Source organism: Cupressus sempervirens, chromosome 11, assembly GCF_028749045.1.
Source record: "Cupressus sempervirens isolate cs-2001-9-10 chromosome 11, ASM2874904v1, whole genome shotgun sequence".
Classification (NCBI taxonomy): Eukaryota; Viridiplantae; Streptophyta; class Pinopsida; order Cupressales; family Cupressaceae; genus Cupressus; species Cupressus sempervirens.
Window position 1 is genome coordinate 454,850,360 of NC_143128.1, and position 25,702 is coordinate 454,876,061.

The 25,702-nt window shown below is 32.4% G+C and overlaps 1 pseudogene; it reads right to left on the reverse strand.

The window, feature by feature from the left end:
- Positions 1 to 941: 941 nt before the first annotated feature.
- Positions 942 to 25,702, reverse strand: part of LOC149530359 (DNA (cytosine-5)-methyltransferase DRM2 pseudogene) — a 33,678-nt pseudogene continuing 8,917 nt past the window's right edge.

The window sequence follows — 25,702 nt, forward strand, 5'->3', positions numbered from 1 at the left end:
TCCTAATCCTTAACCCTTTGGGGTCTATTTAAGGACATTTTTGGCATTGTAAAAGGTAGTTCGAAGTGGAGTTTGAGAGAAGGTACTGGGAGAAGAAATTATCTCCAGATTTATGCTATTGTAAGCCCATAGGGCATGTTTTGGAGTTTGTTTTCTCTGCACTAAGTGTACTAGCATATTTTCATAGTTAATAAAGTTTTCCCTTTCCTGTTGTGTCCATTCTTTGCTTGGGTTGTGTCCCCATCAATATTTAAATACAAGCCTGTGTTGGTCAAAATTTTGACCAACAAGGGCTTACACTATGTCAAAATATATGTCAAGAAAAAAAGCTCTATTTGCCACCCTAATTTCATTGTTACGTGACCGAAAGACAACTTGTGCACTTAATCATTTCCTACACTGCATTTTATGGCTAGGAGTACATGCCAAAAGGGTTTTACAGCTTCAGTGCCAACAGGGTTTGATAGCTTGGGTTCTTTGGTGCTTGATTGTAGTAGAGGAGAGCTCATGAATGCTTCAAAGTTGACATTGAAAGAGATTTCAGAAGTGAAGGCTCTTGTAGCATCAAAGAGTCATAGTAATGCTAAAAGAAGGTGGCGTAAAAGGATTAATTCACACTTGGAAATGTTGAAGAGCCTCCTTCCCAGTGTTACAAAGATGAGTTGAAGTTTTGATTTATAGATTGACATTTGATTAAAAAATCTTGTTCTCGTACTATATTCCATGTTAATTGCCATTTATTTAAACTTTTTTCTTAGTTTATAAATTTTGTTAATGTTCAACTATGCATTTTTTTTGGTTTTCTTTCATTAGAAAACTTTGAAAAATATTTTTAGTTCCTTTTAGATCCTAAAAGATAATCCTACTTTAGCTTTTTTTTTTGATTCACTGAAAGCCAATTTGTTTGACATGTTAGCTAAACTACACTAACACAAGCTACGTCATTTAGGATAAGCTTTGGTCAATTCTTGCACATCTTCCTTCTGAATTAGTGTGTTTGTTTGTTATGTTCTCTGCCACCAGGAACTAAGTGTAAGCCTATTTTTTGGACATATTTCGATAGATACAACACATTTTAAGTTGATCCCTAATCAATGAAGATCAACCTCTACTCCACCTACACTAGAGAACAAAGAGAGGCCTTTGATTCCACTGATATAATATGGTTTTAGTGCAAAGAAATGGTATGCTACTATGTCAATTTGGAATGCATTTCCCAAACACTAAAGGCACTCTGTCATAGATGACACTCCCCAGGTGTGATCTTTTTCAAATCCCAGTATGAGCTCTATCTTGTGAGGCTCCAGAGGGGCCATCTGATCTGGCCCCACCCATATCAAGTTGTTCTTCTTGCACATGTGAAGTATGTATGCCTGCTCACTCAAAGATGGTTTACCGTGAGATCTTTTAACTATTGCCATGAGTTCCTGGCATTGTACATCATTGGCTCATGAGGCACATATGCAATTTAGTTTTTCCCTATGATCCTAGGAAGGCCAATACTTCTTTGTTTGAGGAAATGCTTCATGAATAGTCATAGGAGGTAGAGGCAACAAATGAAATCTACCTTCTATTGGAAGGTTGTGTACATAGCCTCTTGGTCTCTTTGAAGCTGAAAAGTACTTGGAGTCAACAAACTCCACCTCTATACCATCAAAATGCCGAGATATAGTCTTCCAAACATCCTCAATGGCAACATTTTTGAAATAGAAGAATGGAGGCCCTTGCATAAACTCCTTCAATTGCTTGGAATGAACTTTTGCAAGATAGCCAAGAACCCCAAAGCCCATTAACCTCTTATGGACTAAAAGGGATTCAGTTTCCAAGCTACTTATGATAATATCTTCCTTCTTTCTTTTATGAAATTTACTCTTGCATGCCTCTCCATCTTGTTTCTTCTTTCCCTACAGATGAACACATTATTATATGCTTATGATTAAATTAACCACAATGAAAAATAGTTGTAATAGTGTTGAAGAACATGTATGATCTTAGAGCATGGAGGATAAGTGGGGTTACTTGATTGCATTGGGGAACATGGATTCTAGCAAAACTAACAAAATTAATAGCATGGATAATTGTACAAACATTTAAAAGCAATCGTAAGCAAGCATATGTTTACATTGCAATAATAACATTGTAACATGTCATTTGTTCCACTTCTTGTGTGTATAGAAAAGAATAAAAGTTGGTACCAATTGTATGTAGCAACATGAGAGAACTAGAGCATTCACAGAATGAAGAAAGGAAGCTTTGGATAACATAAGATGGGGAATCCACTTTTAGCAAAGAAAAGGGCTTCATAGTGATCTATCACGTAGTTGTCATTATTTTTTTTGCTCAAATATTATATGAGTTCAATGGCTGTTTGGTGTGGATGGACACAATTTTGGCCTTGTAGATGCAATTGTCTTGTTGGACCAAACTTAGTATTTGATGGCACTCAAATTTGAATACTTCTACTTATTCCTATTCTTTTCAAAAAGTTATGCAATTCCAAAAAAGAGCACTTCATTTAAGTCTATATTTGAAAGTTTGGTTTATGGAAGGTGGAGGAAATTACTAAAAGGAAAATTTGTAAATATCAAGTGGTAATTTGAAATTTTTGGATCCTGTTAGGGTAGGTTATAATGGCCAAGGAAGTTTTGAAACCATCCAAATGATAATGAAGCTGTAGGTTTTCATGAAGGTGGGTTTTATTGATGACAAATGAAATTTGATGTCAATTGTTAGATGTTTGCTCTTCCAAATGTAGTTATAAATTCTAATGCATTGAGAGAATCTTCCAACATCAATTTAAGGACATGAGCAAGTTGAATTGGATAATGTGAGGAATCAAAGGCATCCCATAGTGAATTGGATCACGAGCAGATTGTATTATAGGATTTAGGATAGCTACATACCAAATTACGAAGCATAGGATAGAGAAAGTGAGAGCACAACATAAAAAACATGCTAGGTAGACTATGATGACTACCTAACTTATGTGGCAGAAGTATTCAAAACTCGAGAATACTTGAAAGATAGAAAACACATAATTTGAATTTCTTAGATGTGTAATTGTTTTAAGTAATCTAAAGAAGCTTGAAAAAATGTGTGATTTCCTTTTCCAATTAGTTGTCCCAATCTTGAGGTTTATATAGTAAAATTTCTGCCTCTTTATAGCTTGATTGTTTCTTTTATCTTCCTATTTTGATTTCTAAATGTAAAACTCCACAATCATTTGACTAAAAATTCAAATAGTATGGTTTGGATTAAAAATAGTTTGAGAGCTAATTAGCATAAGCATAGCTTGTAGATGATAATAGATATTGATTTGAAAAATGTTTTGCATTTGAGCTGATTATTGAGGATTGTGACCTTATATTTATGGAGGATAACCATAGATGAGTTCACTCAAGTTGGTCATTAGATAGTGATGGAGCAATTCGGGGAGGAGTGAGCTTGTACAACTAGAGACAAACAAGTTATTGAAGATAATCTTGTTGCTACCTCTTTTATGAATAGGATGGTTGCAGCTACTTTTCTGACATATGTAAAACATGGCAGGTTCCAACATCTTTGAACCAATTTTGGGAGGATTGGTTCTTCTCAATTTTGTACCTTTCTTGTTGATTCTGGCGACATAGATTTCTAATTCCAATTTTGTATACAAGAAAACAATTTGATGCATAACAAACTTTTCTTTTAATATCAACTTTCAATATCTTATTTTAATTTTTATCCCTTCTTGTATGCATGTTTGTATGGTGGATGTAATTGATTAAATTTTGTGTTTATTTGAAATTTATTTAATATGGAATGCATTATGCAAAGTACCTTTTTAGTTTTTTTTGCCCTAAGTTTCTCTATTTTTGAATGAATTAAAATTATGTTTTGTTTAGACTAGGATTTTATACAAAGCCTACCATATGTCAATTAAAATTTTGTTCAAGTCTCAAAACTATGGACTTTTAAACAATTTTACAAAAGTTACCCAATTTATTTTAGTAAATGATTCATGATTTCTATATTTCAACAAAAGGTTTGTCTGAGATATTTAGATATAATAATGTACCTAATTTTTTTTATACTTGATAAAACACAATAATGATGTCAATGTTTTGGATTATCTACAAATAGAATTAGGGATCAATTTGAAATATAGATCTCCTCATCACCTTGAGACCGATGGTCATATAGATAGAACTGACCAAGCTTTGGCATATTTAGGATGTATTGCATGGATAAATATACAAGAGAGAAGAATACTTTCTCTTAGTAGAATAACTTTCATTATCCTACCCTTGGGATGGCTCTTTTTGAGGCATTCTATGTTATAAAATATAATATTTTTTAATTCTATATGACATGACAAGAGATAATTGGGTAAATGTGGTTAAAGTAATGGAGGGACTCAAACTATTAAGAAGAGTTTAAGAGAAGAACTTTTAGATGTTTTGCAATTAGTTAACAACATTTCATCATGTATCTTCAAAAGTTCTGCCATTCGTACCATTGTAGAATAGATGCCTATAGCAGTATTGCCTAGTTTCTGGGAAAAATGGTCCAAAAAATTACTCAGCAACTCTACAAAACAAGAAAAAGCATCTACTTCTACATGGACCTGTGCGGCAGCCAAAACAATCTTAATTAGGATACAATGAATTACAATCAAGATCTACATATCAAGTGATTTAAAGTTTTGAATGAAAGTATGGTGCACATGCTTTGATAGAAATATGCATTATAAGCAAGCAACATTGATGTAAACTATTTTATAGCCTTAAATTGAAAAATCAATTTTTTTGTGGTTAAAAGTTCTAAAGCCTACAAAGTTAGAAAATATTCAATTGTGCATGAAATCAACAAGAGGAAAAATAACTAGTTGTGTATAAATAATTCTTTGAAGTAAATGGTCTAAATTGGCCTCTTGAAGTAGACATGTACATTCTCTTTTCAATAGATAAAGCAACATGTACACATTCTTTCAATGTATTCTATTATCATCTACAAACAACCATCTAAACACTACATGTTTGTCATCAATGATTTGAGGCATCTTTATCCTACCGGGCAAAGGAAATGGAAAACATTTCTTGCCTAGACCAGACTACTTATCTGATTCTATTAGTTGAATCTACTTCTTTTAGTTAGTTCTTCCAAATGGTAATGTTTCATGGATGTTTCATCTACATTTTTGTGTTTTTATATATTGAAAAGACATTTCCACCTATTGACACAAAATAATGTCAAATCTAGAGGAATTGCGAATGTGTTTGGGCAAGTTTTTGAGTAGTTTACATCATACAGTATGACCAAACTATCGATATATATAACTCTCACATAGTTGCATCCAGATGCATTCCTGATCAAAAAAACAATTGAGGGAAGATTATGTCTAAAAATTCAAAGGACTCTGCTTGAATACAAGCGACGAGAGTTTCTATCTTTGTTTGCCCTTGTAATTTATTGATATACAATGATTTGTATTTCATAATTTTCATATCTCACAAAAATTGGATGAGCATTTTACTTCTTATTTTAATGTCAACTGTGCACTGAAATTTATGGTAAGCTAGTAATCTGCAGATGAGTTCTCACTATTATGGTTGGATCATCTACCTTCAAAAACTAACATGATCACACAACAACTACAACATAATTTCTTATTAGGAAAGGACATTGATGTGGGACTAGTTATGTCCTGGTGTCTCAGAGACCTGCCACTGCTTGTTGTCAATGCAAGATACATGCTAGAAGCAACAACATCTCATTCAAATGAAATGAGACTGCAAACTGACATCATTTTCTTCTTGAATATTTTTCTAGGCCATGTGTTAGAATACATTCAACAATCATTTCCAAAAACTTTCTTTTGATGGTAGATAAATGTTAAATGGAAATAACGTCTAACAATGTATTTTTGTCAGAGCAACCATTTCACTAACATATGCTTGATGACAGAAAAGGGAGTGGCTTATTCTATGTGTCATCATATACAAGACTCTAACAATTGTGTAGTGGTTGTGTCATTTAATTACATTTTAATATTCTAGATTTTGAAATTATATGTGGTAAACCAAGACCAATGAGGTCATTCCCAATGGATCAAGGGTTGACTTGTTGGTCTAAATTTTTGTTTAGAATAAATCCATCCTGCTTAACTACCAATCATGGAAAGCCACACAAATGCATGATAAGTTTGTGAGTCAATATCCATGATCACAAGGCTAGTTCTTCACCTATTCCAGCATAAGCCTTATTGTAAACGAAAGGAGGAAAAAAGCAATAGAGGAAATAACAGAAATGAAGAGTCTCATGCTCAACATATATCCTCTTATAACTAAAATAGAGCTTTATGAATCATGGATCACTAGTCCACAAAAGTAACAATGATAAAAAACATATGCATTAGACATTCATAGACACAAGTAAGAGTTAGACTTTTGAGAACAACCATCTACAATGCAAGAAACATACACTTAGGTTCCTTTGTTGATTAATAAGGAGTCAAAAAGTGTTATATATATGAGACTCAATAGCTCATTTACATGAAATGGATTCTCCATTACAAATGGGCACAAGACTACTCACTTATAATATTATCTCAACAAGCAATAAATTCTCCTAAAAAATGAGTTCGAATTTTGAATCCATGGAGGTAGAAGTCATATTGAAGTTGGGTATCATAGATCTCCTTTGTTGATTGTTGGAGCACCTATAGGATGGGTGCAAGGTAATTAACCTTGAACTTCAACTCTTTGTTTCACATATGCAACTAATGGGGTTACATTTCTTGACAATGCTTAAAGCATGGCCACTGAGCTTTGAAATCTTTTCAAAAGCTATCCATGATATTGTCAAGATTCGGATATGAAACAACTCAATTATTTTTTAATATGCATCTCTTGGATTATAACTCAAAAATAATACTTGGTATTTTTATTTATAAATATAACATAATAAAGAATTGTAAATTTTTCTATATTATTCTTTTTTTCACTTAGACACAATTCTAAAAATAGACTTATCTTGATTTTCTACTATTATCGTCTTCTCTATTTGCAACTATTTTTACTTGAATGTTTGTCCTTGATGCCTAGACAATTTATAGGTTTTTGTCCAATAATTTAATAGGAGGAAGGTTGTTCATCTTTAAGTCTCTGAATATCCTTGGAGGGGTTTTGTTCACTTTGGCTTTAATTTTTATGTGCAAAGTCACATAATGTTCATTCCCAATAGATGCTCCTTTTCTTAATGACTTGAGTTCTCTTTTATACTAATTGGTGAAAGATTCACATCCATCCCTGCCCTTGGAAATTAAAATTAAACTATTTTGCTAGCACCACCTCCTAAATATTGTTAGTGCTAGTTTTATCATATTATTAACAGCATTGGCTTTTATGATATGGGTGCTATTTAAACTTTAATCGCATAACAAATAGTTTTCACGTGCTGGAATGTATGGCATTTTGGTGGGGGCATGACAATAAATGGTTACCCCATGATTGTGCACACAAATTGTCAGAGAAAGTGCCTCATATGAACATGCACACACAAATGGACAAAGAAAAGGTGTAGTATAGGAAGAACTGAAAGATTTTATCGACAAGCACCATACATAGATGGTGATTTTAAAGCCCAAAAGTGAAACAAATGCATTCTAAATAGATGATGTTATATTAATGTTATGGACTTATAATTTTATTTTTATTTCAATTTAATCTTATTATTAATTTTATAGTTCTTCGTTATATTACACAATTATTAATTTATTATCAAACTTCATTTTGAATAGATCATTACAGTAACTACCTCTTGAACTATACCTAACTTTAATGAGCTAGTTAAACCTAATCCTTTTCTATTACACCTCTCTAGGGATCATTAAATGTGCTTCTGTCTTTTTTTAAAATAGAAGCTATATTATGTAAATTATCTTTTACCTTCCCAAGAGTTAATACTTATTACCAATAATGTTCGTTGAATGTGACTTTGTATTGATTTATGCTTGTATAGTGGCTTAGTATGGTTTAAATAGTATAACTCACTATTAGACTTTAATGGTTTCAGTGGTTCCTACAAAGGACAAGAGTGAAAGGAATCAATGACTATTTTTCTTTGTGGTTCATGGTTTCAATGATTCCATAGCTATGTAGGCATAAGGTTCATTTAAAGTGATCCAATGTTTCACTCTACCTCCAAACTTTTGAAAGCATACTTTAGTGTAAGCTACAAAGTCCTTCCTGCATTGTTAGGAACATAGTCTCTTTTATGCTTACACAAGTGTTGCTTACACAATGATTTGAAGCATCTTTTTTTAGGAGGGCTGGACATATTGTGTTTCGAAGAGGCCTCAATCTTGTAGCTGGGAGGAGCACATATGTTACCACTTGCATATGAATGATAGTTAAAAGTATTTTTCCTCACAAGGCCTCTCAAAGGATGGCTACACAAAAGTTGTCAAGGTTTTGCCATATAGACACAAGGGGTAGGTAGATTTCTCAACCCAAATTTAATTTTCTTCATACTAAAGCAATGCAATTGGGATTATTTCAAACTTTTCCTACATATTGACATCTTGGGTCCTCTATTCTTGTGGGATGATCAAAACCACCAGCTATTTTTGTAGAGGGCATCTAGGTTCCCAAATAGAAAAGCATAATACTCACTTCAAGAACCTCATTTGAAGGTACAAATTTAACATCTATGAACAATTTATTGCACTTAACTATTTAAAATACTTATTCCTACATTAGCCATCTCCAATACTGAATCACTACACACAGGCTAGTAGGATGTTTTGTGCTTTGATACCACTGTAGGACACTGTGCTATTTCATATTGAAATTTTTGTAACCTAAACTCTGAGAAATTTTGTCAAACAATTTGCTTTATTTTACCACTATGAAAACCCAACTAATTTGTCCTTCAAATAACTCCACATTTTGCAAACATCTAGGCCTTCTAGAAATGATAGGATCATTTTAGTTACATTTGAAAACATTAATCAATAATTTCCATATGTGTAGATATAAACATTAACTACAACATGTCCAATTTATTTGCAAATATATTTTCATGTGAAGAAAGACCATGCCTAACAATATGAACCCAAAACACAATAATGAGACAATGGCTACATTATGGGCTTAGTTTTGAAAAAAACCTGATAAATGTTATTGTCCTTGCAAAAAGTGTAAGGGCTTAAAGAATTGAAGAACTCTAATCACAACAACCTAGAGTCATTGTAGGCAACATGGTCACATTGAAGGGGGCCATGATTTTTGTCCATTGTTGATTGTGGATTTCCTACTAGAGGAACATGGAGGTGTGAATATCCAAGCTAAGGATAACACTCCCATGGAAGAAGATGATAATGTGCCGGAGGACATGATTGAATAAGATGGTATTGGGGCAGGTGATGAAGAGGTTCACAATGATGGTACTAGTGAATATGATAATGATGATGAAGATGGCATTGATATACCTTTACTTGAGAAGGCACACGAGCCCTTATACAAAGGCTCCCAAAAAACTCTACTCTCAGCTATAGTGTTGTTGGTGAACTTGAAGGTTATGAATGGTATATCCAATGTAGCAATGTCACGTATGCTAAGGTATGTCATTTTTGTCATCTTCAATGTTAGCATACAATTACTATTCATTATATTAACAATGCATATTTTTTGTTGTAGGTTGATTAGTGAGTTTTTCTTACCACCATCAAACATTTTTCCTTGTTCGTACTGAGAATTATCTAACATTATGGATTAGATTGGAATGAAGTATTAGACAATACATGCATGTCCCAATGATCACATTCTATATCATAAACAACATGAATTTACAATAGAATGCCTTGATTGTCATATTAGTAGATATCGATCAAATCAAATAACAAAAAAAGTGCCCCACAAGGTTCTTCGATACATTTCCATTATTTCACGTCTTCAACGATTATACAAGTGTGCTAGCTTGGCACAATTTATGGATTACCATGCACACAATAGAAATAAAGATGACATTATGTGAATGCTTGCCAATGGTTCTTCATTTAAAGAGATAGAAGAAACATGGTCACACTTTAAAGAAGAACCTCATAATCTGAAGCTTTCATTAGCAGTGGATGGTGTCAATCCATATGGAGATATGAGATCTGTTTACTTAGTGTGGCCTATTTTTGTTATTAACAATAACATTCCTCCTTGGATGTCCATAAAGAGGGAGCACATAATGTTGTCAATGATTGTGCTAGGTATTTTTTCATTTTATAGTTATCTAAATTAATTTATAAATAGTGCATGAAAATGGTCATAATAATTATGTAATGTTTATGTTCATTAAATTACTAGGTAAATACCAAGTTAAAGATATGAACGTGTATATTGAGCCCCTAATTGACGAGTTGTTGAAGTTATAGAATGACATCACTATGTATGACATCTCTAGACCGATAGGACATCGACAATTTCAATTCCATGCAATGCTTGTATGGACAATACATATGCCCTTGGGCTAACTCATTTTTGTGGTATGTTATATTGTTAAGATCACATATTTTTGGTCTATTATAGTGCTTACACATTACTATCAAATTCTTAAGTTGCGCATGATAATTGTACATGATCCAATTATACATGATCTTTTAGGTCTTTAGATAAAGAAAAAATTTGCATGTCTAGTTTGTGGTCTGAAGATGAAATCTTGTCATTCAAAAAGTTTAGGAAAGCAGGTGTTTGATGAGTTTAGACACTTTCTCCACAATAATCATAGGTATCAAATTTCCAAAAAATATCTTTTCAATGGGAAAGAAGAGACATCATCAAGGCTACGAAGAATGACACCTCATCTATGGAAGTTGAAATATGATCGACTAAATCATCGAGGTAATGTCTAATTTATCATTTGAAGTTTAAAATTTGTATTTTGATATTGTCTTATATCTACTAATCCTGTAATTGATGCTTGTAAAGGTCATCAAGGCATTAATGACCAACTTCCTAGAGGAATGAAAAGTTATCCTACTCAATTTAGTAGGTTACTGTACTACAAAGATCTCCCAATCATGCATTTGTTTGATGCTATGCATATTGGAAAGAATGTAATAGAGACATTATGGAAAATTTTGGATGGAAGGCATGATAGAGAAAAAATTGTCAAAATTTTTACTGACATTCATGAATCCAATCATGCACTAAAAGCTTTCATTGAATCAAATAGCAATGAAGACCGCATAAATACAAGTGCCCTTCCTTGGTTATTAACAGAGCAACAAAGTGATGCATTCAAAGAAGTCATAAAAAAAGCAAAATTTCCAATAGGATTTGCTACAAATATAAGCACTCTTCTATCAAAGAAAGGTGATTTTGGGCCAGGGTTGAAAACACATGATTGGCATACCTTCGTCAAGGTAAGTCATGTTTTCTATTTACAGTATATTTTTAAGATTGAATATACTACCTATTGTATTATTTAATAATATATTGAAATGATCATTTTTTAATGATTGCAATTCGTCCTACCTCTATCCCTTCCACAACAATTTGACAACAATTTTAAACAAGTTATATATGATCTTGGAAAATACATAAGATTAGAAGTGTTTTTTCTTAGATTTGTAGCTTTTTATCTGAAATTTATTGTATAATTTTATTTAAAATCTCATTTATGTGTTTTTGCATGTTGAATCTCTTTTAGGTGGTTATCATCTAAAGAAATTGATAAAAAAGATATAAAATATTGGAAGAGAAAAATTCCATAGCTTGTTTGTGAAATGCAAAAATGTTTACCTCCAACCTTTTTCAATGCTCAAGAACACTACCTCATACATCAAGTTGAGGAGATTGAATTGTGTGGACCTATACAAGTTAGATCAATGTGGATGGTTGAGAGGCACTTGAAATTTATGAAGGGCTTGGTTCAACAAAGAGCATGTTCTGAGGGTTTTATGATAGAAGGATATATGATATACCAGACCATGGTGTACATTAGTGAATATCTTCCAAAGTTTGCAGCAGATATCCATGTAGATCGCATTTGGGATCCCAACTCTAATGAAAAATTTGAAGGGGAGTACATGACGGGGAAAGGTAGATTGAGGAGGGTGAGAGGTAATTATCATTTTTTTTTTGTATTTTAATAATTCTTATCCATCATCAATATATATAATTTTTTTCTAACTGGTTTAATTGTCTTCTTTATAGTTGGTCGTGAGTGGGATGCACTACATTTGTATATTGCAAAAAATCTTGATTGGATGATGGTACAAATTGAATAGTCTCAAGAAAATGGTCACTCATTAATATGGGATGGTGTTGCATCATTGGTTAAAGAAGCTCATCGTAATGGAGATCCCAATGTTATGCCAATGGTACTTGATCTAATTTATGGATTAAGAGATACAAAGGTATGCATAAGATTACTAATCATGAGACATAAGTTTAATATCAACTCATAGATCGATGCAAATAATCTTGACATGTTTGAATAATTGTAGGTCAAACACCACAAAGCTATGTACTACCATGGCTATAAATTTCACACAAAAAATTTAGATGAAATGAAGAAAACTTGTGATTCCTAGATAAGTGTTGTCTTTGCAGTCACCAATATTTCATCTAGAATTGACATACATCCTCAACAATTTAAAAATTGATACTATGACATTTTGGATGATATACTTGAGTGCGAATTTAATTCATTCAAAATAGTTCTATTTGTTGTCAAATGGTTCAAGTTACAACTGAATCGAAATGATCCTGATAGGACTGTTATTGAACATGATAGTAGATTTACTATGATTAATACACAGTCATTTGAGCCATTCGAAGATGAGCCCTATGTTCTTCCAAGCCAATGTGAGAAAGCGTTTTACTTTGGTGTTCGACACAAACTAGGTTGGTCATTTGTTGTTAGACATGACCCAAGAGGAAGGCTGATAACGTATAATGTGATCGAAGAAGAAGATATTGAAGAAACACAAGAGGAAGTAAATGATTATCAGGAACAACAGTTACCCAGTGATGAAGAAGAAGAAGATGGTGATGATTTTGGTCATGCTGACAATAATGGTGATAATGATGATGCTGATGCTAATGATGATCATGATCATGGTGACGGTCATGATGATGATGGTGATGAAGATGATGATGATGGTGATGAAGATAATGATGGTGACGATGACGATCAAAGTGACAAGTACGATGATGGTGATGATGATGATGATGATGATGACATGGATGAAGATCATGATGATCAATGAAATGTCTAGGTGGGTCAATGTCAACTATGATGGAGTCATGTACGACCAAATTTTTATTTTCAAACCATATGTGCACATATAAACATTAAGTAGAACATGTCAAATATTTTTTCAGATATACACATTAGTTATACTAAATTTTTAACTTAAGAAAAATGATTTACATATACAATCTAATTTATTATTAATTTTTTTTTGGTAAGTCTATTATTTTAATTTTTCTGCTGATTTCTAAGACTTACTAATCTTTTTCACAAGGCAATATGGATGCACCATCTCAAACACCTTCAATAGAGGTAGCATTAATTATTATAAATTTTAATGTTAATATAGAAAAAAAATTCATATTATTATGTTCTTTTCTTTATAGATTTGGAGTTATTTTGATGAAATTTTACTAATACTTGATGTCACAAATGATAGGAAAAAGCTAGAATGATCGCCGATCAAATGTGATCTGAAACATGGGCATCATATTTACATGACATCGCCCTTAGTACTGACCCTATGTTCATCACCTAGAAAATTAAGAAAAGATACACTGATGAACTTGTGAACATTATCATCGAGGGTGACAAAAGCGAGGAGAAAGAGGCACTGAGAACAAAATTGGACTATAGAATCCAATCTTTGAAGGTAAGCAGTAATTCAACTAAAGCAATAATAGAAGTTCAATAGATATTAATATTTTATAGTATCTTATGAATCATGATCTCTAATTTTATGTGTTCTTGTATAGACATATGTGCCAGTTGTGATATCACATGGTGAACATGGTGAGGGTTGTTGTGCACAACCTTTGTGTAAGTAACACTTTGTTTGTTGAGTTAAAATTTTCTAGATTTTATTGTGTAAAGTTTTTATCATCAATGTTTCAGATCATACTACATGATCCACCATTAGGATGCAAGTCCAAGAGAACATGAAGAACTAAAAATAATAAGTTACAGATCTAGCAAACCCCTAAAAAAGGTGATAAGAGAGGGGGAGGGGGGGGGGGATGGGCGAGGAGAGAGAAAAAAGTACCAAGGTGACAAGACAAGACTTTGATCTAAGAATATAAAAAATAGATTGGAAACACTCCAATTAAGTGGGACTAATAATTCAAACAAATAAAATATAAAAAATAATTTGAAAGAATGAGAAAGAATAACTTAACCAATGAATAAAAAGTGCATAAATGTATGATATTAGTCCCACTTATTTGGAGCATTTTCAATCTATTTTTTATATTCTTAGATCAAAGTCTTGTTTTGTCACCTTGGTACTTTTTTCTCTCTCCTCACCTATCCCCCCCCCCCCCCCCCCCCCCCTTTCTTATCACCTTTTTTAGGGGTTTGCTAGATCTGTAACTTATTATTTTTAGTTCTTAATGTTCTCTTGCACTTGCATCCTGATGATGGATCATGTAGTATGATCTGAAATGTTGATGATAAAAACTTTACACAATCAAATCCATAAAACTTTAACTCATGTTAATGGATTGTGGAAATCTTATAGATCTGACTTTGTTTGTTTTCATCAACATTATAACACTTACCATTTTTTGTGGGTGTTTCTAGCTAGTATCCCATTTTATCTTTATCCATTGCAAATGTCTTTGCTAAAAATATTGTATTCTTTAGCTCATGATGAAGTGCAGACTCCTCCTTTGGTTGGTGGTCCAGTATTTCCTAGTGCATTGTCGACAAAAAGGACCATGCAAACATCCTCAGCTATGCCCACTAGAACTGGTAAAACCTTGTTTTGATGAACAAAAAAGTAGCATATCAGTGCTTAAATGATGTCTACAGAAGCCTACATACACACAAACACATGCATACACACACCACGCATACATACATACATACACATATATATACCCACACATAGAGAGACATGGAGATAGGTAGGGAGGTAGCCTTTCAGTTTTGTCCTATATACCTTTTCCTCATGACTTCTCATTTGCACTTCCAACATTTTTGGGCTCATGACCCTTGACAATTTCTTCCTGTAATATGTTGGTATAAGAGTACACTTATATTTACTCATCCCAAATAGACGGGCTAGAATGCATATTATTATTCAGGTGATGTAACCATTTGTTCCTATCTCTAGCTATTGGTTTCACATGAAACATTTAATCTCTACATGACTTCTCATTTTATAATTTTTCTACTAAATTTGTATTGAAATTACCAGTAAGAATAAAGCCTTGTGGTGTGTCATCCACAGAGATGGCCAAGATATATTTGCTTCAACCCATCTGATTGTATGCATAATTCACAAAATTTTCACTTGTTCTTTTTCTTAACTTTTGTTTATTGCATATATAACTACTCTTCTACATTTAGGATGCTAATATTACATCAAGTTGGTGAACAATTACATCCAACTTAGAAGCTACTACTAACAATGTTCTAAATGATGCGAGGAAAAAACACTTTTGCTAGTCAATTTCTTCAATTTTGATTATATCCATAAGTATGCATATGTATTTGCATCTAAAATATGTTCTAGGAAAATATACAAGAGTTTCTAAGCTTGATTATTCAAGAATGAGTTGTATCTTTAATCCAATAGTTGTTTGGCTATTATTGACTACACCTTTCATAGTCTTTGGTATTGTCTTCTTCTCAACCATTAGGTAATAATCCATTAATCTTGATTACGGTTGGACCATAAAAATGTAGAAGAAATGATAATAGACTAATTCATAATCAAAAAAACTCATGCATACTTAAAATAATAATAGTAGTTTGTTTGTTGAATCTTTAACTTTTACATTCTTATTGTTGTTAATGTTCTTTTAAGAATGCTACCATTGTACCACTGACCAGGACCCTCTTGCTACTGTTTGTTGAAGAGTATTAAGAGTATATTCTATCCTTTTCCTAAATTTTATTCATTTAGACTTACAATTAAGAGTATCATAGTTTGAATTTATATCATGCTTAGTTTAAAATGACATTCATAAACTAATTATAGCTTAGCCAACCTAACTATAGATCACATCACTAGCGAAGCATGCTATGTTTCTTGATTGATTTGGATTCTTGTTGTGATAATATTTTTTTTTATTGTAAGGAAAAAAGAGGTGAAGGAAAGATGTTTGGTATGTACTTGACACATGGATTCTACTGTTAGTAAATTAAAGTCTCTTATAAAGTCGACCATATTAGGTTAAGTTGGCCATGACCAATTTGAAACATTATCCTACTTGGTCAGCATTATAATTTACATTTGTTTCTAGGTAGGAAATTAATTGGTCATATTAACAAAGTGTGACTAGTGGCATCTCTCTGTCATTCAATTCATTTGGTGTCTGCTTTAATTGTCATGATGTTTCAGTTGATAGACCAATAAAGAGCAGTACTTTTGAAGTTGATCCATTTCCTGGAGCAATCCATGTGATAAGTACGGGTTCATATGAAGGGACATTGTTGCTGAATAAGAAAACTATGTTTTCGTTAAAAGAACAAAAGCTTCTAGGTGCTTTAAAATTGTTATTATTTAAAGTGTAAATTTAGTTTAATTTTACATTACTCATTTTGGATTGATAAATCCCTTATGTTTTTGTAGGTAATAATGCTTTCTTTGAACATCTTTTTCATATGACATTGAGACTATTTGGACCCACCATACGTAACAGGTACGTAGTTTCATATCATTGCTACATAATTTTTCTTTTCTTCCATTTATTATAATATATTATAGTTATTGATCTAAAAATCTATTTGTTTTTAAAAATGTGGAATTTATAAGCTGTGGACTTAAAAAAATCAGCTAATTGCATCTTTTGAGGAGAAATTTGGAAAAAACATTTTTGACACTGGCCTACTTCTCAAAAGAGCATCAAAGCATATAAAGAAAGTGAGGGATCAATATAGAAAGGCTCTTAAGGATAACCCAAAGTATGACTGTCCTCTTATGATTCTGAAATAATAGAAGATGCAAAGGATATAAGACTATGTGATAATAGAGTAAATGAAGCAACACAGGGAAAAATAAGGTATGTCAAGATAGTATTAAGTACATTGTAATCATGCACTAATTATTGATATTTGTAAATATATAATCTAAGATGTTTGAAATTGTTCATAAATTGCAGGACACATTTGTGGCTACACAAGCGAGACTAGAAAAGTTTGGCCAACACAAACTTGGCTCTGGTGGCTATATGAATCTCCAGTCTCAACTTGTAAGTAGGAGCAATGAAATTTCATATTTTTTTAATATAATTTTGCAAGCAATTTTGTTTAATAAAACCATACATGGAAAACTGACGATATTAAACAAAAAATACAAGGCAAAGAATCTATAAGCCTTGCCCAAGCTATAAGCTTCCACCTTCACATGGTTGGCCTTGTTATGTAGAGAATATTACAGTATTCTTGAAACCAAGTGAAGCTCAAACTAACATAAAATGGACACTTTGCATGTGGTAGGTCTAAAATGATCTAGGACTACTGCTGCCCATAACATGAATTTGTGAAATACATTTTGACATCACCAATTTCAACACTCTATTTGAAGCATAGGAGTGGCCTATAGTCTTAGCATGGATTTTGAGTAATTCCTTAGTCCCAATCCTTATTGAGAATCTTGTCTTCTAGCATATCTTTGACAAAACCTAGTGCAACTTTTGATTCATAAGAAAAGTTGACCTTTAGTCTCATGTTGGAGACATGACCACACACTTTTAGCTCCTTTCTCTTTCTTGAACTATACACTTGCTCACCATCCCTCAGAAATGGGTTTAGCATCAATGTTCCTACCAATCCTCCTTAATTAATGTTTCAGACATATCTAATGTGAAGTGTAAAATTTTCAGACATGCCTCATGGCAACAATTTCAAGTTCTTAAAAAATAGAATGACTTAACACACACATGTCAACATGATCATATCTAACAAATTCATGGTGCCTGAAAACATAGGTGTCTTTAAAGATCAATACGAGAGCTTTGAACTAATTGGTGCCCTTAAAGATCAATACAAGAACTTTTAATTGACTATAGATGGTGTGCCTTTAAAGATCCATGCAAGCAGCAAGACCTTTGACCTAACTACAGAGGGCCATTATAGGTTCTTGAATGATTCCTTCATTAGTAGGATAATGTGCTACATGATCAAAGGTCACTTGCAATGTGAAAAGCTGATAGAATCAAATTTCTCCCTAACCCAGATGCTGGTTCTACATATTTACTGAGCATTCAATTCAGACTGTTCCTTTTATTAATTGCATTATCAACACCTTAGTCACCTTCAACTATTGGAATTCTCTGGTTTTGAGATTATGCCAAATCCCACTAGCAATGCTTCCTATTTTACTTGATTGTTTGTACTTATACCAAATAATAACAACCTTCCATAAATCTCCTTTAGTTAGAGCAGTTTTCTGAAGTCAGCAAAACATTCAATTTTTAGTGTTTTTGTTATGGGGAGGGGTGAAGTGAGTTTAACATAGAATATAAATGTGATATCAGATTTATGTGTGGCTACCTACAATGTTTTATATTTGATCATTTTGTTCCCTTTATATATTTACATTCTCAAGGTAGATTTGGCAAAGTCATTGTGATCTAGCAATTTTGACTTTTGAGGCCTACTAAACTTGTCATTGTTGAATATGCCTAATAGGTGATAGTTACCCTAAGAGAATTTGGGCTCGAGTCATCAAACTTGATTCTTGGAATCGACTTCACCAAGAGTAATGAGTGGATTGGTATCAAAATCCTATCACATAGAAAGTTTGAGATTTGTTTAGTTTAACTAAACTGGGCATTGAAAATCAATAGGTCTATTTTTTTGATAAATGTAGGGAAGCACTCTTTTAATATGTGAAGTTTACATGAGATTGGGAACATACCAAACCCATATGAGCAAGTGATTTCAATCATTGGTCAAACTCTATCTCCATTTGATGAAGATAATATGATCCCCTGTTTTGGCTTTGGCGATGGTTTGTACTTTTTTTTTTTTTTTTACATTAAATAAAATAGCTTTTTGAAAATGCATTACACATAGATATAGGCTATCATGTGATGCACATGGTTGCCATTATGTTCTTTGGAATTATAGATGCTATCAGATTTTGGTCTTGCTGTAACAGTTCGAGGAGTTGTGGACGAATTTTTTTTTCAAGTTTTGGGAACCTTGGGATATGTAGCTCTAGAATACCTTGTAGATGGTATGCCTCAAATACTAGGTCAAGCTTTCAAATTATGTTTATGACATATCTGCTTCCCAAAAAAATCACATCCTAGGAAAATAGATATAATTAATATTAATTTTCTATGCTACAAATGCCCCCATGACATTGATTCACCTCTACTTAGATAATTTTCTTTGTACAACCAATGATAGAATTATCTGTGTAACCAATGATAGGGAAATTGATGGAAAAAAGTGATGTCTATGCATTTGGAGTAGTTCTATTAGAACTGATTACTGGAAGAAAGCTTGTAGAAAAATCTATGCCAGAAGGAGGCCAATCTCTCATTACTTGGGTATGCTTTATCTTATTGCTTACTAATTATATATATTTTATCGGTAAAAGGCTGAAGTCAAGATCATTATTATTATGTGTTGTGATCAATTCTCGTATAAGATACTCACAATTTACCGTTGTGTTGTAGGCTCTTGTCTTATATATAATGTATTGTTATTTATTAGGCATATTTAACAATATAAATATCCATAACTTTTTAAATTCAATTTGAGATTAAAATACAACATTCTTTACCATGGTTTCTCATTATTTCTTTAACTTTTCATTCTTGTAGTTATATACTAGCAATAATTCATTCACTTGTGGATGAACCTATTTAAGATCCATACACATGTTACGTTGTTTGAAACTTGATTTGAAGCTTCATGAAGAAATCATCTATAATAAACACTTTAGTTTGTTCAGTTGGGTTTTGCACTCCCCTAAAAATCACAAAAAACAAACATAGTCAAAACCAAAAGGATATAAAATAATATTAATTTAGGTTGCTTAAGGGGGGAAAAAAGAGAAGTGATAGATCTTATAGCAAAATGCTTCTCACACTACAAAATAACAACAAAGAGAAACCAACTGATTACTTAGAAATCCTATAAAAAGTCATGAACATGTGAACTGCAAAGATGACAAGATAAAATAGAAATGAACATAAATGCAATATAAGTAGATATATTCTTAGAAACACATTAGAAAATCATGCAATGGGAGAACATCACATTGTGCTTGGTGACTTGGCATTGGCAAGCCTGGATGGCATTGTCTTCAAAGTTTAAATATATTGATCTTCATGAGATAGACATCCTCCTTTACATTAAGGGCCTTAATGTAATCAAATAATTTTACAATTGTTGAGCACCAATCTAAAAAGGAATATTTATACTATATGACCATTTTATTCAATGGCCTGCTATCTATGTCACATGGGCATAGATATGAGAAGGGCATTGAACATAGATAGAATAATCTTTTATAAAACCCCAGATACAATACAATTGAGATACAACATATGCCAAAAAATAGACAAGTGTAGACCATTTGATTAATTCAAATATAACCACTTCCTCCCCACCCCCCAACACACCAAATACACACACAAGCATATCAGATATGGATTTGTATATGAATTAGCACAACTATCTACTTGCCTAACAATGAACTCTCATCTTGGCCATATCACAATATCCTGATACAAGAACAAGCTATCTGTGTTTCAAACAAATAAAACATTAAAAGAAAGCAACTTTGTTGCAAAAAAAATGCATATAAAACTAAAAAACCAAACCAATAAACAATAAATTCTTATAGAGTATAAGTCTCACTAACAACAAGCCTCACTAGCAATACAAGAGTCTTACTAACTACAATTAGGCCACGAATCCCTACCCACTACTCAAAGAAGAATGACTAAAACATAGAGGGATAGTCTATTTCATTTCAAAACAATAAATTTACTATCTCATATTTGTAATAGTCTGCATAATCTTTTTATATGTATTCAAAGATTGCAAAGAATGAAACTCTGTAATTCACCAATCTTACACAAAAGCCAACAAAGTCTCTTGATGCAAAATTTACTATAACCTTCACAAACTTCTTTTTCCCATAACATCAAACTCATTGCATCATATCTGCAGAGATAAACATTTTAAATTTAACCAACAACTGAGTTTTCAAATTCTACTAACAATAGTTGACCATTGGAATCTAAAAAGAATGAACAAATATCCATTTAACTTCTGTCAATAAAAATTAATATAGCTTTTGTTTAAACCTTACATGACCATGAGACTCTTCAACTGCTAATTGTTGGAATTTGAAAATAATCAATGACTATCCATTCATCTTTTGTCGAGAACTGTTGGTTTTGACTTCAATAAAAAAAAACATCATGTGGTAAACACATTGTGTTTTCAACACCATTGACAACCATCCAATGATCCTATCTTTCCATCACCATGTCACCATATTTCCATGAACAATATTGAAACACACTTTTCACATTGTCTCCATAGTGTCATGAATAGATTTGAAACACAAAAACATTGCCCAAGAGTTATCATCCTGATAACGTGGTATAACTAGTGAAGGCATTCTGAACATCTCACAAACAACACTCTGAGATAGCACCTTTTGGCATCAATGACAAACATGCCTAATCTAACAACATCAACATTATATCCACCATTGTTATTTGTTTTGATAAATTGAAAGCCATTGATGTTGCCAAGCACAACCATATTATGCCAAGTGCCTTTTCATCAAGGACCCTTCATCTATCATATTTGTCATCTTTTTTTATTGTCCACCAAATGATAAGAAAAGATCATTCTAATATAGATACTCTTCCATTTGCATCTTTCATACCTAATAATTTTTTACCATTAGAATGTAGAAAGACTAACTGTGCAAGGTGATGCCCTAACCCTCATAGGATGGTCTCAAACTAACATGTATCATACTATCCTAACCACTAGAATGCAAAAAGACAAACTATGCAAGGTGATCACCGTAGTTGTTATGATTGAAGGAACACTAATTATGCGGTTTGGTTACAAAAGTGAGAAATTTGCCGAAACAACATTATGTTTTTATGATTGGGATGAGTTTATTGTGTTAATCTAATGCTGAAACATCTTTCATTTAGTTGAAACTTCATTGGAGAGTCATATAATGAGCAAACCCTAGTTAGATGAGGGTTTGTGAGAGTAATTTGGGACTTTCATAGTTATAGGGTATATGAGACCGAATTGGTTGTAATTTCTTTTGATTGGGGTTAAACAACAACACTATTGAAAGCTTGAGGGCTAGAAGCCACATATGTCACACACTTGTTTTATAAAAGTGGGATCAAATAAGCCAAAAACTAGTGATAGTCATCTATTGGGGACAGTTGGTCCAAAACACCAATATCTAATTTTGAGATATGTTGAAATATAGCCAACTAGGTATCAGAACATGTGATTATGAGAGTCTTTTGGGACATCTGGGAGGGAAAAAAATGCTCACTGGAGACTTAATTGCAAATTAGGCCTAATAGGACAGCAAGTTGGTTTTACCAATGAAATGAACACCTAGAACTTTGAAAATAGAACTTCACTTGAACCACAATGAGTGACAATTTCACTTCCACTAGCCATGTGTTGTACAACTATCTCATGTAAAGAGATTTCTAGAAAATTGTGAAACAATAACATCTATGTCAATGCACTCAAAGATCAGATCCCAATTCCTTGTCACCTCTTCATTATAATCAAGTTTTATACATGATAGGAGATCCTAAAAGTAATGGAGATCTTGACTATTCAGTTGAATTTATCTTACCTCTAAATATAGATGTATAAACTATCAGTGTTGGAGCTCTATTTTTCATGATAGATTTTGAGTTTTTGATCACTTCATATGTATATCTTTTAGGCTCTGAAGAAATTTCTATATGAAGATGCCATATTAATGTTAGATCCAAAAATAAACAAAAACCCTGCTACAAACTTGGTGATAGAGAAAGTGCTATTAAGGAGTGGTTAAAAGGCTTGGTAGTGATTTGGTTTTGATCAATCAGGTACGCTTCATGTGTCTAGACTTTGTCTACTCAAAATTTAGCTCTTGTTTATGGCCTATTATTATTATGAGCTTTATAAGTTTATATAGTTCATTTCTCTATTAAAAATTGCTATTACATTTTGGTTTTCTTTCTATTGTACATAATCCAAATTAAACCCATTTATTTCTTATTACAGAGCCGCATTAGCCTTATATTGGAAAAAAGAAGAGGAAGCCTCATGTTATAAGATTAGAACCACAAGAGCCATAGGAGAATGTCAAAGATAGTCACAATTTGCCTATTAGCATCATGACTATCTTCGACATTCTCCAATGGCTCTTGTGGAATATTTTTTTATTATTGCAGGTTACAGTAGTGAGCTTTCAATATGCTTCATAGATGAGATTGCATTATATGAGATTCATTACTACATTCGGGAATGGGCTCATCTTCAATCTTCAAAAGATTGAAGATGAGCCCATTCCCGACTCTAGTAATGAATCTCAAAGCTCCTTCAGCCTGAGCATATCATGTCCTTTGGACAATCTTTTTGAAGCTACATCAACATTGTTTCTTCTTTATTATTCTACAAAACAATTCTTATGGTTTAAGTATTTCAGCATCAATTTGTAATTTCAGTCAGAAATCTCTATATATCTTTTCTTGCTAGACAGGGTTGCTTAGTTTTTATGTAAATGTCTTTGCTTTTGCAACTTGGACTTGAATTCACCACCAATGCTTTTTATATTGCAGTGGGGGTGGCCATATTGGTCTTGTTTGTTCAACTTCTGGGCTTTTCTATTCAGAATGGGATCTTTGCTGGAGGTTTTGGAACAATATTGTTCACTCTAGTTGGTCATGAGGTAATTAATATTACTTTATTCTACCATCAAAAGAGGCTCCACCTTAGCTATGCTATATTATTAATAGTTTCTTCAAGTGTTTGATGTTGTAATGTGTGCTTTGAGTTTTAGACTTTAGTTTATACCTACCAACAACAAGACTACTTTGCTTCATTAGAATCATGAATAAGGAATGCAGAGGTAAGCTTTTCTAGGTTTTTGCTAAGAAAATGTTGATATTAAAGTAGTGGAGTTGCTTGGTGTTTAATGCAAATTTGTCTGGTGTAATTTAAGATTTGAAGAAAACTATTGCAAATTAAATATGACATTCATTGTTACTTGAATCCTCTATAGTTTTCAATAATCGTTGGGATACTAAGAGCATATCTTCTTGGAATGTTGGTATAATGACGCGAACTTGCTATTATAGGTAATGTGATTTACATGTTTTCATCAAATAAAATATCACAATAAACAGTCAATGGTCTCCATCTAGGTTGACGTCTGGTAAAAATCATAGCATTGAGATTGTTATTTTGCATTTGAGGAAATTCAACATTGGTCCACTTATATGTGTCATGAATGATATTTGTAGGAATGTCTCTTCTTTATTCCAGAGTCCCCTAGATGGTTATTAAATAGCCTTTTTTCCTAATAATTTCCTCATGGTTAGTGATTTCTGTGAATTGTTAGTACTTTTAGAATCAGATTTTTTTTATATAGCTTATGCCTTGTGCAAGAAACCAGATTTTGGATATGTTAGATGCTTATTAGCTAGCAACACCATACCAGATTTATGTAGGTAGTTAATAGAGTGAGTGAAGCTATTAGAAACTCAATCCACGATTACAAAGCACAATTCTACGTAGTGGTTTTAGTTTAGAGAATCCATTTTACAATCCCAATTGATTATATAATTCACTTGTAGGAAAAGTTTGGACAAGAGAAAGAGTTTAGAGTAGCTTTGCAAACCCTTTGAGGAAAAGATTCTAATGTTTTTGCCGAGGCAGCTGAAATCAAGGTCTTTGTTAAATTTTTTCTAATATATATGTAATTTTGAGTTAGTTATTCTACACAGATAGTTTAAACTTTAAGTTGTGTGTTAATTATCTCATCTATTAGAAAATAGATATAAGTTTTATCAATAAAAGGCCTATCCACTATTTTAAATTGAATGGTTTGTAAAAAGAAGTTGTTTGAATTGGCTACTTACTAAAGGTCCCTGATCTGAGACCACTTCATCTATAGATGTTGAATCAGAGCATATTGTTGAAGATCCTCTTGATAAAGTTTCTCAAGACATATCTATTTTTGTTGCATATCATCTTTGTATTATGAAAGTTGTAGACAATTGGCTAAGCTCCACCTCCCAACAGCTACACAAGTATTAAGATTCATATTTCATTATAGTTGCAGGGATTTTTATTCTCAAAAATAATTTTTTTTTTAATGTCAATATAGATTAAAAAAATAACACAATAATTGATTTAAGCTTTGTTCTTTTCATTTTCATTTCTAGATTTTTTAGGGAGTATTTTAGATCAATGTGAATGTATTTGTTATAGAAAAGAAGATAGAATAAGG